Here is a 9,853-nt window from a genome sequence, read left to right on the forward strand (position 1 = left end):
ACTTAGTATGAATAGAATGCTAGATTTCTAATTTAGAAAAATAGATATGCAACAAGCAACAAAGGTCTACTATATAGCACAATATCTTGTAATAGCCTATAATGGAAAATAATTTCAAAAATAATATATGTGTATATGTATAACTGAATCACACACAAAAAAGAATTCTACTTCTTGGAGGAATAAAAAATGAGGTCTGCCTGTAGTACCTATTTCATATGGTTGTTAAGATTAAGTGAGTTAACATACAGGTGAAGTTCTTAGAGCAGTGCCAGGCATCTAAAAGTGCCGTGTGGTATAATCTTGTGTTGTCGTTGTTATCCTCATGCCGCTCGGCTTCCAGCCCAATCACTCCAGTCTCCCAGCTCTCAGATCTCCTGTCAAGCAACGTGGAAGAAGGCAGAGGGATGGGAAGGAAGCATTTCTTGACATTCTTTTCTGAGTTCAAAGCATTTCTAACCACACTAGAAGGATATAGGATTTACCAGTTTCTTTCTAGAACCTGCCAACTGGGACTGTGCTTTTAGATGTGCATATATTTAAATAAAAATGCCCTTAACTGGAAACCATTTAGATATCCCATGACACTGGTTATAGAGGAATTTTCCCTTCCTTTGAAAAAAAATTAAATAGTGATTTTTAGTAGGCTTCTTCCTTCTGAGTCAGCATCATCAGGGGCAAGAATTGTTACCCTTCATAGAGGATTGCTTCCAGGTTCAGACCCAAAGCTATCTCATATCCCTGACTTTTTCCCAGTCAAACGAAGGGCATGAACCCTCCATTGCTTTGTCTTCTTGCCAACTTGGCTGACTTCATTCTTCTCAGTAAAGGAGATGGTGGTGAGGTGACAGTATACAGAATTCCATAAGAGCTGGGTTAAGAGAAGCTAGTGGTGACTTCATCCTAGTTTTGTGAAAATGATTTTATTCAAAAGAGAGTGAGTTGAAGTAAAGAGCATGAAGAAGTCATTCAAAAAATATATATCTAAAAGTCCAACAAACATAAAAGTATTTCTAACCTCACTAGTCATCAAAGAAATGTAATAAAATTAAGATGTCATATTTCCTCGATCAGAGCAAAGTTGTTGTTTTTTTTTTTAAGATCACAAAAGCTAGTAGTGGCAAAAGTGAGAAAATTAGCACCTTATACAGTGTTATTTGGAGCATAGAATCTTTTGGGAATAATATTAGGTAATATGTCTCAGTATTGAAAATGCATATGCACTTTGACATAACAATTTGTCTTTAGAAATTTACCACAAGAAGAAATTGAACACGTATACAAAAATATACATTCAAAGAGGTTTCTAGTGGCTTATAATAAAAAAAAATTGGTAACTATGAGTCCCTTGGACTGCAAGGAGATCAAACCAATCGATCCTAAAGGAAATCAACCCTGAATAGTCATTGGAAGAGCTGATACTGAAGCCGAAGCTCCAATACTTTGGTCACCTGATGTGAAGATCTGACTCATTGGAAAAAGCCCTGATGTTGGGAAAGGTTGAGGGCAACAGGAGAAGGGGGCAGCAGAGGGTGAAATGGTTAGACAGCATCACCGACTCAGTGGACATGAGTTTGAACAAACTCTGAGAGAGAGTGAAGGACAGAGGAACCTGGCGTGGTGTAGTCCATGGGGTCACAAAGAGTCGGACACAACTTAGCAACTGAACAACTGTACTAGTTATCTATATAATAGATTGAATGGTTGGTCCTCTTCACCCCCGTCTGTATATGTCTTCATTGTAAGCAATGTCTGTTTCCCCACCCCGTGACTTTGGACTTGGCCATGTGTATGCTTTGATCAATGATATGTGGGCAGAAGTGACATTAAGCCTAAACTTTAAGAGGCTTCAAGTGTTTCTGCTTTCCCTCCTGTGTTTTTGTATTTTCTCTAGCATTCCTCAGTTAGGTCTTTGGCCCCAGAAAGAGGATAAGAGACACATGGAGATGAGCCATCCTTGCTAATCTATAAATAGAGCAACTATAGATGGAAGCAGAGTTGCCCAGCTGAGGCCAGGCTAGGTCAGCCAAACTCTAGCCAACCTGCAGACATGTGATATATAAGTGAAATTAACATAGAATATGTATAATTCATACAGAATATGTATATTGCTTGTAATTGTTTTAAGTCACTGAGTTTGAGGATGATTTGTTATTTAGCACTAGTTATCCAATACAATCTATCAGAACATATTATAGTAAACTATACTATGCAACTGTTATAAACAGTGATATGATCAACATTCACTGACATGAAAAGATGTCTGTTCAATAGTATTAAGTGAAAGAAATCAGATTTCAGAACACTGCTGCTGCTAAGTCGCTTCAGTCGTGTCCGACTCTGTGCGACCCCATAGACGGCAGCCCACCAGGCTCCCCTGTCCCTGGGATTCTCCAGGCGAGAACACTGGAGTGGGTTGCCATTGTCTTCTCCATTCAGAACACTATCTAGGCACAATTACACAAACATACACACACAGATGTAAGAAAGGATGTGTTATAGTGGTTATTTCTTGGGTGGGTGGGGGTCTGGAATCTGGAAATATTTTTTTCTTTTCTCTGTAGTTTTGTGTATTGTTTGATTTTATTTCCCACAGCACATCCACCTGTTTTATAATCGGAAATAGGGCAATGGCAATGATTATCATATGTCCTGTCCTGGGAGAACAAAAAGATGAACCTTTGTAAAATAAAGAGAAACATTAGAGAGGAAAAGAGGAGCCCAGATTACATGCAGCCTTGAAAGGTGGCTAGAGATCAGAGTTGATGTATAAAGAACTTGAAGTAGATACAGTAGTATAGTTAGCATTGATTATTGCTTATGCTGAGTATGCCAGTACATACAGTCTCATTTGGTTCTCATAGCAACCATTTGAGGGGGCTTCCCTGGTGACCCAGTGGTAAAAAATCTGCCTGCAATGCAGGAGACCCGGGTTTGATACCTGGGTTGGGAAGATCCCTTGGAGGAGGGCATGGCAACCCACTCCAGAACTCTTGCCTAGAAAATCCCATGGACAGAGGAGCCTGGCAGGCTGCAGTCCACAGGGTTGAACAAAGTTGGACATAACTGAAGTGACTAAGCAGCAGAAACAGCAGCAACCACTTGAGTTCAGAGTTTTAATCTTCCTTACTTTACAGAAAAAGAGGATAAATAATTTGCTGTGGGTCACACAGCTTGGGGGCTTCCCTCGTAGCTCAGTTGGTAAAGAATCCACCTGCAATGCAGGAGACCCTGGTTCAATTCCTGAGTCAGGAAGATCTGCTGGAGAAGGGATAGTTAACCCACTTCTGTATTATTGGGCTTCCCTTGTGGCTCAGCTGGTAAAGAATCTGCCTGCAATGTGGGAGACCCTGGTTCAATCCCTGGGTTGGGAAGATTCCCTGGAGAAGGGAAAGGCTACCCACTCCAGTATTCTGGCCTGGAGAATTCCATGGACTACTGTCCATGAGGTCGCAAAGAGTGTGACACGACTGAGCAACTTGCAGTTTCACACAGCTTGGATTTAAACCCAATCTGTGTCCAGAGCTCATCTTCTCTCTAGGATGCATGCTTTTTCTCATTGCATGCTGTGAGCAGGAGTGACATGGAGAAGTGACCTGGACGCAGCAGTTATGGAATCAAAATACCTGAAGGTCTGTGAATAAGAGATAAGTAGAGAGCATTAGAGCACAGGGCATAGGTCACAGAATCTGCCAGAATCAGAGGTCAAATCCCACCACTGCACTTAGGAGCTGAGAAATCGTGCACCAGTTACTTCGGTTCCTCCACCTCTGGCTTTCTCCTTCCATGAAGACATAGAGTAAATAATCAATATCTCTGTCATACTCGTAGGAATCACCTCAGGGCCTGGCACCAGACACCAATAAATGATTGCTAATATTTTAACTTAAGTAGAGGCACTCTGGAAACTGTGAAATGTTAATCAGATACTAATCATTGTGAACTGTAATTTGAGGGAATACAGAAGTTAAAGGAAATTGACCAAGTAGGCTGACGTGAGATGGGAGCCGACTGAGAGCCGGCTCGCCTGACCTGTGAGTGTCCTGATGAGCTTGGCTAGCGGCTGGCAGTGGGAGTGCTGGTCAGGCAAAATAGTGATGATCTTGACAAAGAAATCTTCACTATCTGTTTGTTGAAGTGTATTGAAAAGTCAGGAGAAAACTCTCTATGAAGCATTTGTTCATTCATTCATTTATTCACAAATGTGTGAAGTGCTCGCCTTGTGCTTGGCATGCTAGTCTCCTCAAGTAGATTATGGTGTGTGGGGGGGAGGTAGTGAGGAACAAATATTAATCTAATGTGCATACAAATAAATGTAACATAAGCCTGTGATACAGGAGGTGATGGAAGCATAGAACTGGAAAATGTTTCCTGGGAAAGTGATGATTCAGCTGAGATCTGAAGGAGAGTAGAAATGTGACCAGAGTTTAGCTCAGGCTACTACTCCATAGATGCACAGATCAGCTGTCCCAGAGGCCGTTTATATCTCACTGTATAAATCAGAGGTTCTCAAACTTGGTGTGCCCTTGAAGCATCCAGGAGGGCGTGTTAATACACAACTTCGAGTTTCTGATTCCATATGTCTGGGTGGGGCCTGACGATGTGCACATCTAACAAATTCCCAGATGCTGCTGATCTGGGGGCCACCCTTTGAGAACCACTGCTCTCAATGAACACCCACACCACCTCTTACCAGTTCATAGTTCAAAACACGAGCAACTTTTAACAAATGTTTCTCAGGTTGCTCACCACAAAAATCAATTTCCAAAGTCTTAGGGTTGAAATGTTTTTACACCAGGTTGAATGTTAACATTACAAGTTCAACCTTTCTCTTGATTGGAAAAATAAAATAAAAAACTCCGCTGTAATTGTAGAATTGCCCTGCAGTTAGCTCTGGGTGAACAAATGTCAAGGCGCTGCCAACAACTATAATGGGATCTTTGAAAAGGGACGATGAGGGCCTGGCCTCTGGGATGGGCATGGGAGGCAGAAGAGTGCAGAGCCAGGCGAGGCACTTGCTGTGGGGAAGAGTGGTTTGGGGTGATCCTGTAATTTATGGAGTAGGAATTCTATTCCTTGGAGCCTAGGAAAAGGGGAGACTGCCAGCCATCAACTGCTAATTTTTTAAAAATATTTGAAAAAAAATCTTTAAGGTTACACAAGTCATGCACAAATACGTTGCCTTTCTAAACAAGCCAGAGCAGTAAAGACAAGGCTTCCCCAGCACTGATTCTTTCCCCAGCACGAATTTATGCTGTCCATTTGGCATTTATGTTTCCAGGCCGTCTTCTATACAGTTTCTATGGAAACAATTGACTACTGTTTCCTGTGACTGTATCATACTCTTTTCTTCCATAACTTACCCTTTTTTCACCCATGGGTGTGTGTTATGGATTTTTCCATGTCAGCACATATCACCACCACACTTTTTATTTTTTTTGAAATGTAGTAACATATGCAACTTATTTTTTTTTTCCATTTATTTTTATTAGTTGGAGGCTAATTACTTTACAATATTGTAGTGGTTTTTGCCATACATTGACATGAATCAGCCATGGATTTACATGTATTTCCCATCCTGATCCCCCCTCCCGTATATTGTCAAGGGTGAAACAGATCACCAGCCCAGATTGGATGCATGAGACAAGTGCTCGGGGCTGGTGCACTGGGAACTTATTTTATTTTTATGTTTCATGAGGGTTTTTAATTTTTTTTTTCCACTGGAGTATAGTTACTTTACAATGTTAGTTTCACACTCTTCTTGTTTTGCATACTATTGCATAACATCAAACACAGGCTTATTTATAGACCAGCATCGAAGCGGCTTCCTCTCCTCCTATATTTGTTGCTGTTTTATCTTGTTTGTGTGGAAATGACAAATAGTGCTGGAGTCGCCGTGCATTATGGGCATCCCCATAGGCCGGTGTGGGTGCTGCTCTAAGGGACATATTGAGAAACAGAACCACTGAGTCCCAATATTTGAAGGTTTTACATTTTAACAGCTACTGCCAAACTGTCCCCCGCCCCTTCCACCAGCGGGGTCACTGCTTGTCCATTCAGCAGGCTCCTCTTGTCCCCAGGTTTCACACAGCCCCAGGAGAACCACTCCTCCAGCCTCTGCCTGTCCTTTAAGGCTCACACGTGAGTCGCGGGACCAGGCGGGCACGGGCAGCTGAGCAACCCTGTTTTTCCCCCTTAACTCCAGCCACGTTTCAGGGTGAGGAAGCCCAGCTCATCTGTTCATCTCATGGATGACGGAATCCTATTTTTAGACTTTAGCTGAGTCTTCTGGTATACCTGACCGATAAAGGGTCCCCAGGAATTTTACTACTGCTGATGCCTGTGCTTCAGGTAGAATCATTTGCCCTGAGATATAGCCCAGTGGTTTTCATTCACTTTCAGGACTTAGCTCCGCCCCTGTGGCCCCAAAGACTTCTTGGTGCCCCTTCTCCAGACAAGTGGAGGGCTCCTTTTGATCTTCAGACAGAGGCCTGTGGAGGATCTGACTCCTGTCTGACTTGGTGGCAGCCGTTTATTTTTTAATTTTTAAATTAGTTTTCTTCACTGCATAATGTGCGCTCTTACGTTACAGCGTGCAGACTCTAGTTGTGACTCGGGGGCTCAGTAGTTGTGTTGCTCAGGCTTAGTTGCTCCACAGCATGTGGGATCTTAGTTCCCCGATCAGGTGTCAAACCCTTGTCCCCCCATTGCAAGGTGGATTCTTAACCACCGGACCACCAGGAAAGCCCCAGCTGCTGCCACTCCCGTCAGACTGGCTGGATCTTGAGAACAGATTACCCTGCTTGCCTTTTAAATTCCCAGTTTACAACCTGGAGCTTCTAGGCACACAGAAAAGGTTTTTCCAGTGATTGAAGGAGGCAATGAGACATTGAGACCTTCTGGAAAGCAGAACTATCACTAACACATAGGTTCAAACACAGACCAGCTCAACATGGCAGGGTAACACGGAGGCATCTAAGTGTGCACCGGGTGATACTTGTCCCTTTCTCTGGGCTGTGCACTCATGACAACAAAGACTCCTTACTGCTTACTGCTGTATCCCTACACCTAGAGCAGAGCTTGGGACAGATAGGCCCTCCTTCAGTATTTATTGAATAAATGAAGAATTCCAGGCGTATTTCCATCTGTCTTCTCTTTGGAGACACTAGCTTGATTTTCTGGTTTTCTTCCCCTCCTTGAGGAGGAGGGCATGGAGCTAATATTTCTTCCCCCTCCTAAAATGACGGTGTACCACAAATGCATTTTTGCAGATGTAAGCTTGAACCTCAAAATAGGCAAGACAGAAGTGTGCCCCAGAGAGCCGTCACCCAGACTGACAGTGAGCTGTCACTGAGAGTCACAGTGAGCTGTCAGCCAGAGTCATGGTGAGCTGTCACCCATAGTGACTGGGAGCTGTCACCGAGAGTCACAGTGAGCTGTCAGCCAGAGTCATGGTGAGCTGTGACCCAGAGTCACAATGCTACAGATGGGCTGAGGGGCAGGTGAGAATTTGGCCACTGAACCAAAACTGTAGGGCAGAAGGTCGAGGTTATTATGCTATATTTTTCTTTGATGCAGTGCTTTTGTAAGAAGGGGCCCATGTACCCAGAGAATAATAAAGATAATGTAAAAATCACTACAAACCCTGCACTCCTCAGGCAGTGACTGTCAAGATGATTGATGGACATCCTTGCAGGAATGTTTTTAGGCGTGTACACACCCATGTGTGTGCACACGTTAGGTTATGCTTAGCTACAAATGATGGACCACCAAAATATCGATGATGGAAATGGGATAGCAGCTCACTCCTCTCACACGCAGCTCTGGGTGGGTGGTTCGGGACGGGCAACGTTCTCCCTGGTGTCAGTCGTACGGGCTTGTGCCATCTTCTCACTGTACTGTTTATGGCCTCCACCTCAGGCCCAAAGGACAGCATCTGCATTCTAGAAAGCAGGAAGAGGAAGAAACGAGAGAGAGAGAGAGAGAGAGAGAGAGAAATGCCAAAGGAATACATAATATTTCTGTTTATATCCCATTGGCCAGAACTAAGTTACATGGCTATACCCAGCTGCAAGGGACTTTGGGAAATGTAGTCCTTATCCTGACAGCCATGTACCCAGCTAGAAATCCCCTTACTAAGAGGTGGAGAAGTGGGATATGAAGGGGTATCTGGCAGTCTTTGTCATACTCTTTATGCAGCATTCCTTAACAGGATCACAGTGACAGTAGATACAGATTACAGGCTCTGAAGATGACTGTGGACTGAAATCTGGCTTCATCAGTTACTTTTCAGTTCGATGGTTTACCAATTAGGGATCATAATAGAACAAACCTACTTCACAGGACCAATGTGAGGATTGAATGAGCTAATGTATATAAAAGGGCTTGGCATGGTACCTGGCAGTAAGCTTTCAGCACGAGTTATTAGTCTGCTTTTTTTTAAACACCAGTATAACAAGGGTAAAGTTCTATGTCATCACCTGTATTATATTATCCTTTTCAATAGCTGCGTAGGATTTCATTATATGGTGAGAACATAATTTATTTAACTAGTCCCCCATTGATCACCATCTTAGATCGTTCTTAATTTTTTTCCAGTGTTAACAATTCCTGCATCCACATCATTTTGAACTTGCTTGATTAATCTCCTTAGGATAAATTCCTAGATGTGGGCTCACTGGGTCAAACCTACACATATTTAACATGTATTGACATATCACCAAAAGTGGGTACAGTGTTATTAACAGCTGGTTTCTGAGAACACTGGAGCATTGCAGATTGACAACAAGTTTTTAAGCACCTACTGTGTCCTGAGTCTTGTTCTAGGTGCTACAGAGAGTCCAGAGATAAACAAGACTTGCCCTGACATTGGCAAGGAAATAACCAATCAGGATTTGTGGATAGGAAATCCAGGAGGTGAGAAAGTCTCCCTGAGGAAAGGCTATTTCACCTCAAACCTGAGGCCTAAAATGTGTGGGTGTGGTGGGAAGGGGAGAATTGGAGAAGGAGAACATATTCTAGGGGAGAAGGAATGTCTGTTGAACAGTAGAATGTAGGGGTGAAGCGCATGCATTGGGCAGCCAGAGTGTCTAGGTCTGAGTCATCAGTCAGCCACTTATGACCTGAGAAAGACCTCTATGCCTCAGTTTCCTCATCTTTACAATGGGGGCAATAGTAACAATAGGATGGTTATGAAGATTGACAAAGGTGATGCACAGAAGTACTTAGAAGAGTCCTGGCTGGATAGAAAGTGCACGGTGTCCGTTAATATCAATAATTTCATTCTGCCTTTTCTTAAAGTCTTAGCCCAAGACTGTGAGAGTTCAACAGCATCAAAGGCCCCTTTTCATTTTCCCCAATGTTGAACTCATCCATTCAAGGAATATGACTGAACACCTCTAAGGGAGATGTTGTAAGGAAAATCCTCCCAGACCCAAGCTTCAAGGAACTAACTGGCTAGTGGTGAAGGTATATTTTTTTTTACTTTAAATTTGTCTATTTTTAATTGGAGAATAACTGCTTTACAGTATTGTGTTGGTTTCTGCCATACAGTAACATGGATCAACCATAGGTACACATATGTTCTGTCCCTCTGGAACCTCCCTCCCACCTCCCACCCCCCACCCCATCCCACTCCTTTAGGTTGTCACGGAGCGCCAGGTAGAGCTCTCTGTGTCATAGAGCTGTATGTGCTATGTGTGCTATTTGTGCTATATAGCCAGTAGCTATCTGTTTTACATATGGTAGTGTATATGTTTCAATGCTCCTCTCTCAATTCACCCCACCTTCTCCTGCTGTATCCGTAAGTCTGTTCTCTATGTCTGAGTTTCTATTCCTGCCCTGCAAATAGGTT

The sequence above is a fragment of the Cervus elaphus genome, chromosome 2 (genome assembly GCF_910594005.1).
Source record: "Cervus elaphus chromosome 2, mCerEla1.1, whole genome shotgun sequence".
Classification (NCBI taxonomy): domain Eukaryota; kingdom Metazoa; phylum Chordata; class Mammalia; order Artiodactyla; family Cervidae; genus Cervus; species Cervus elaphus.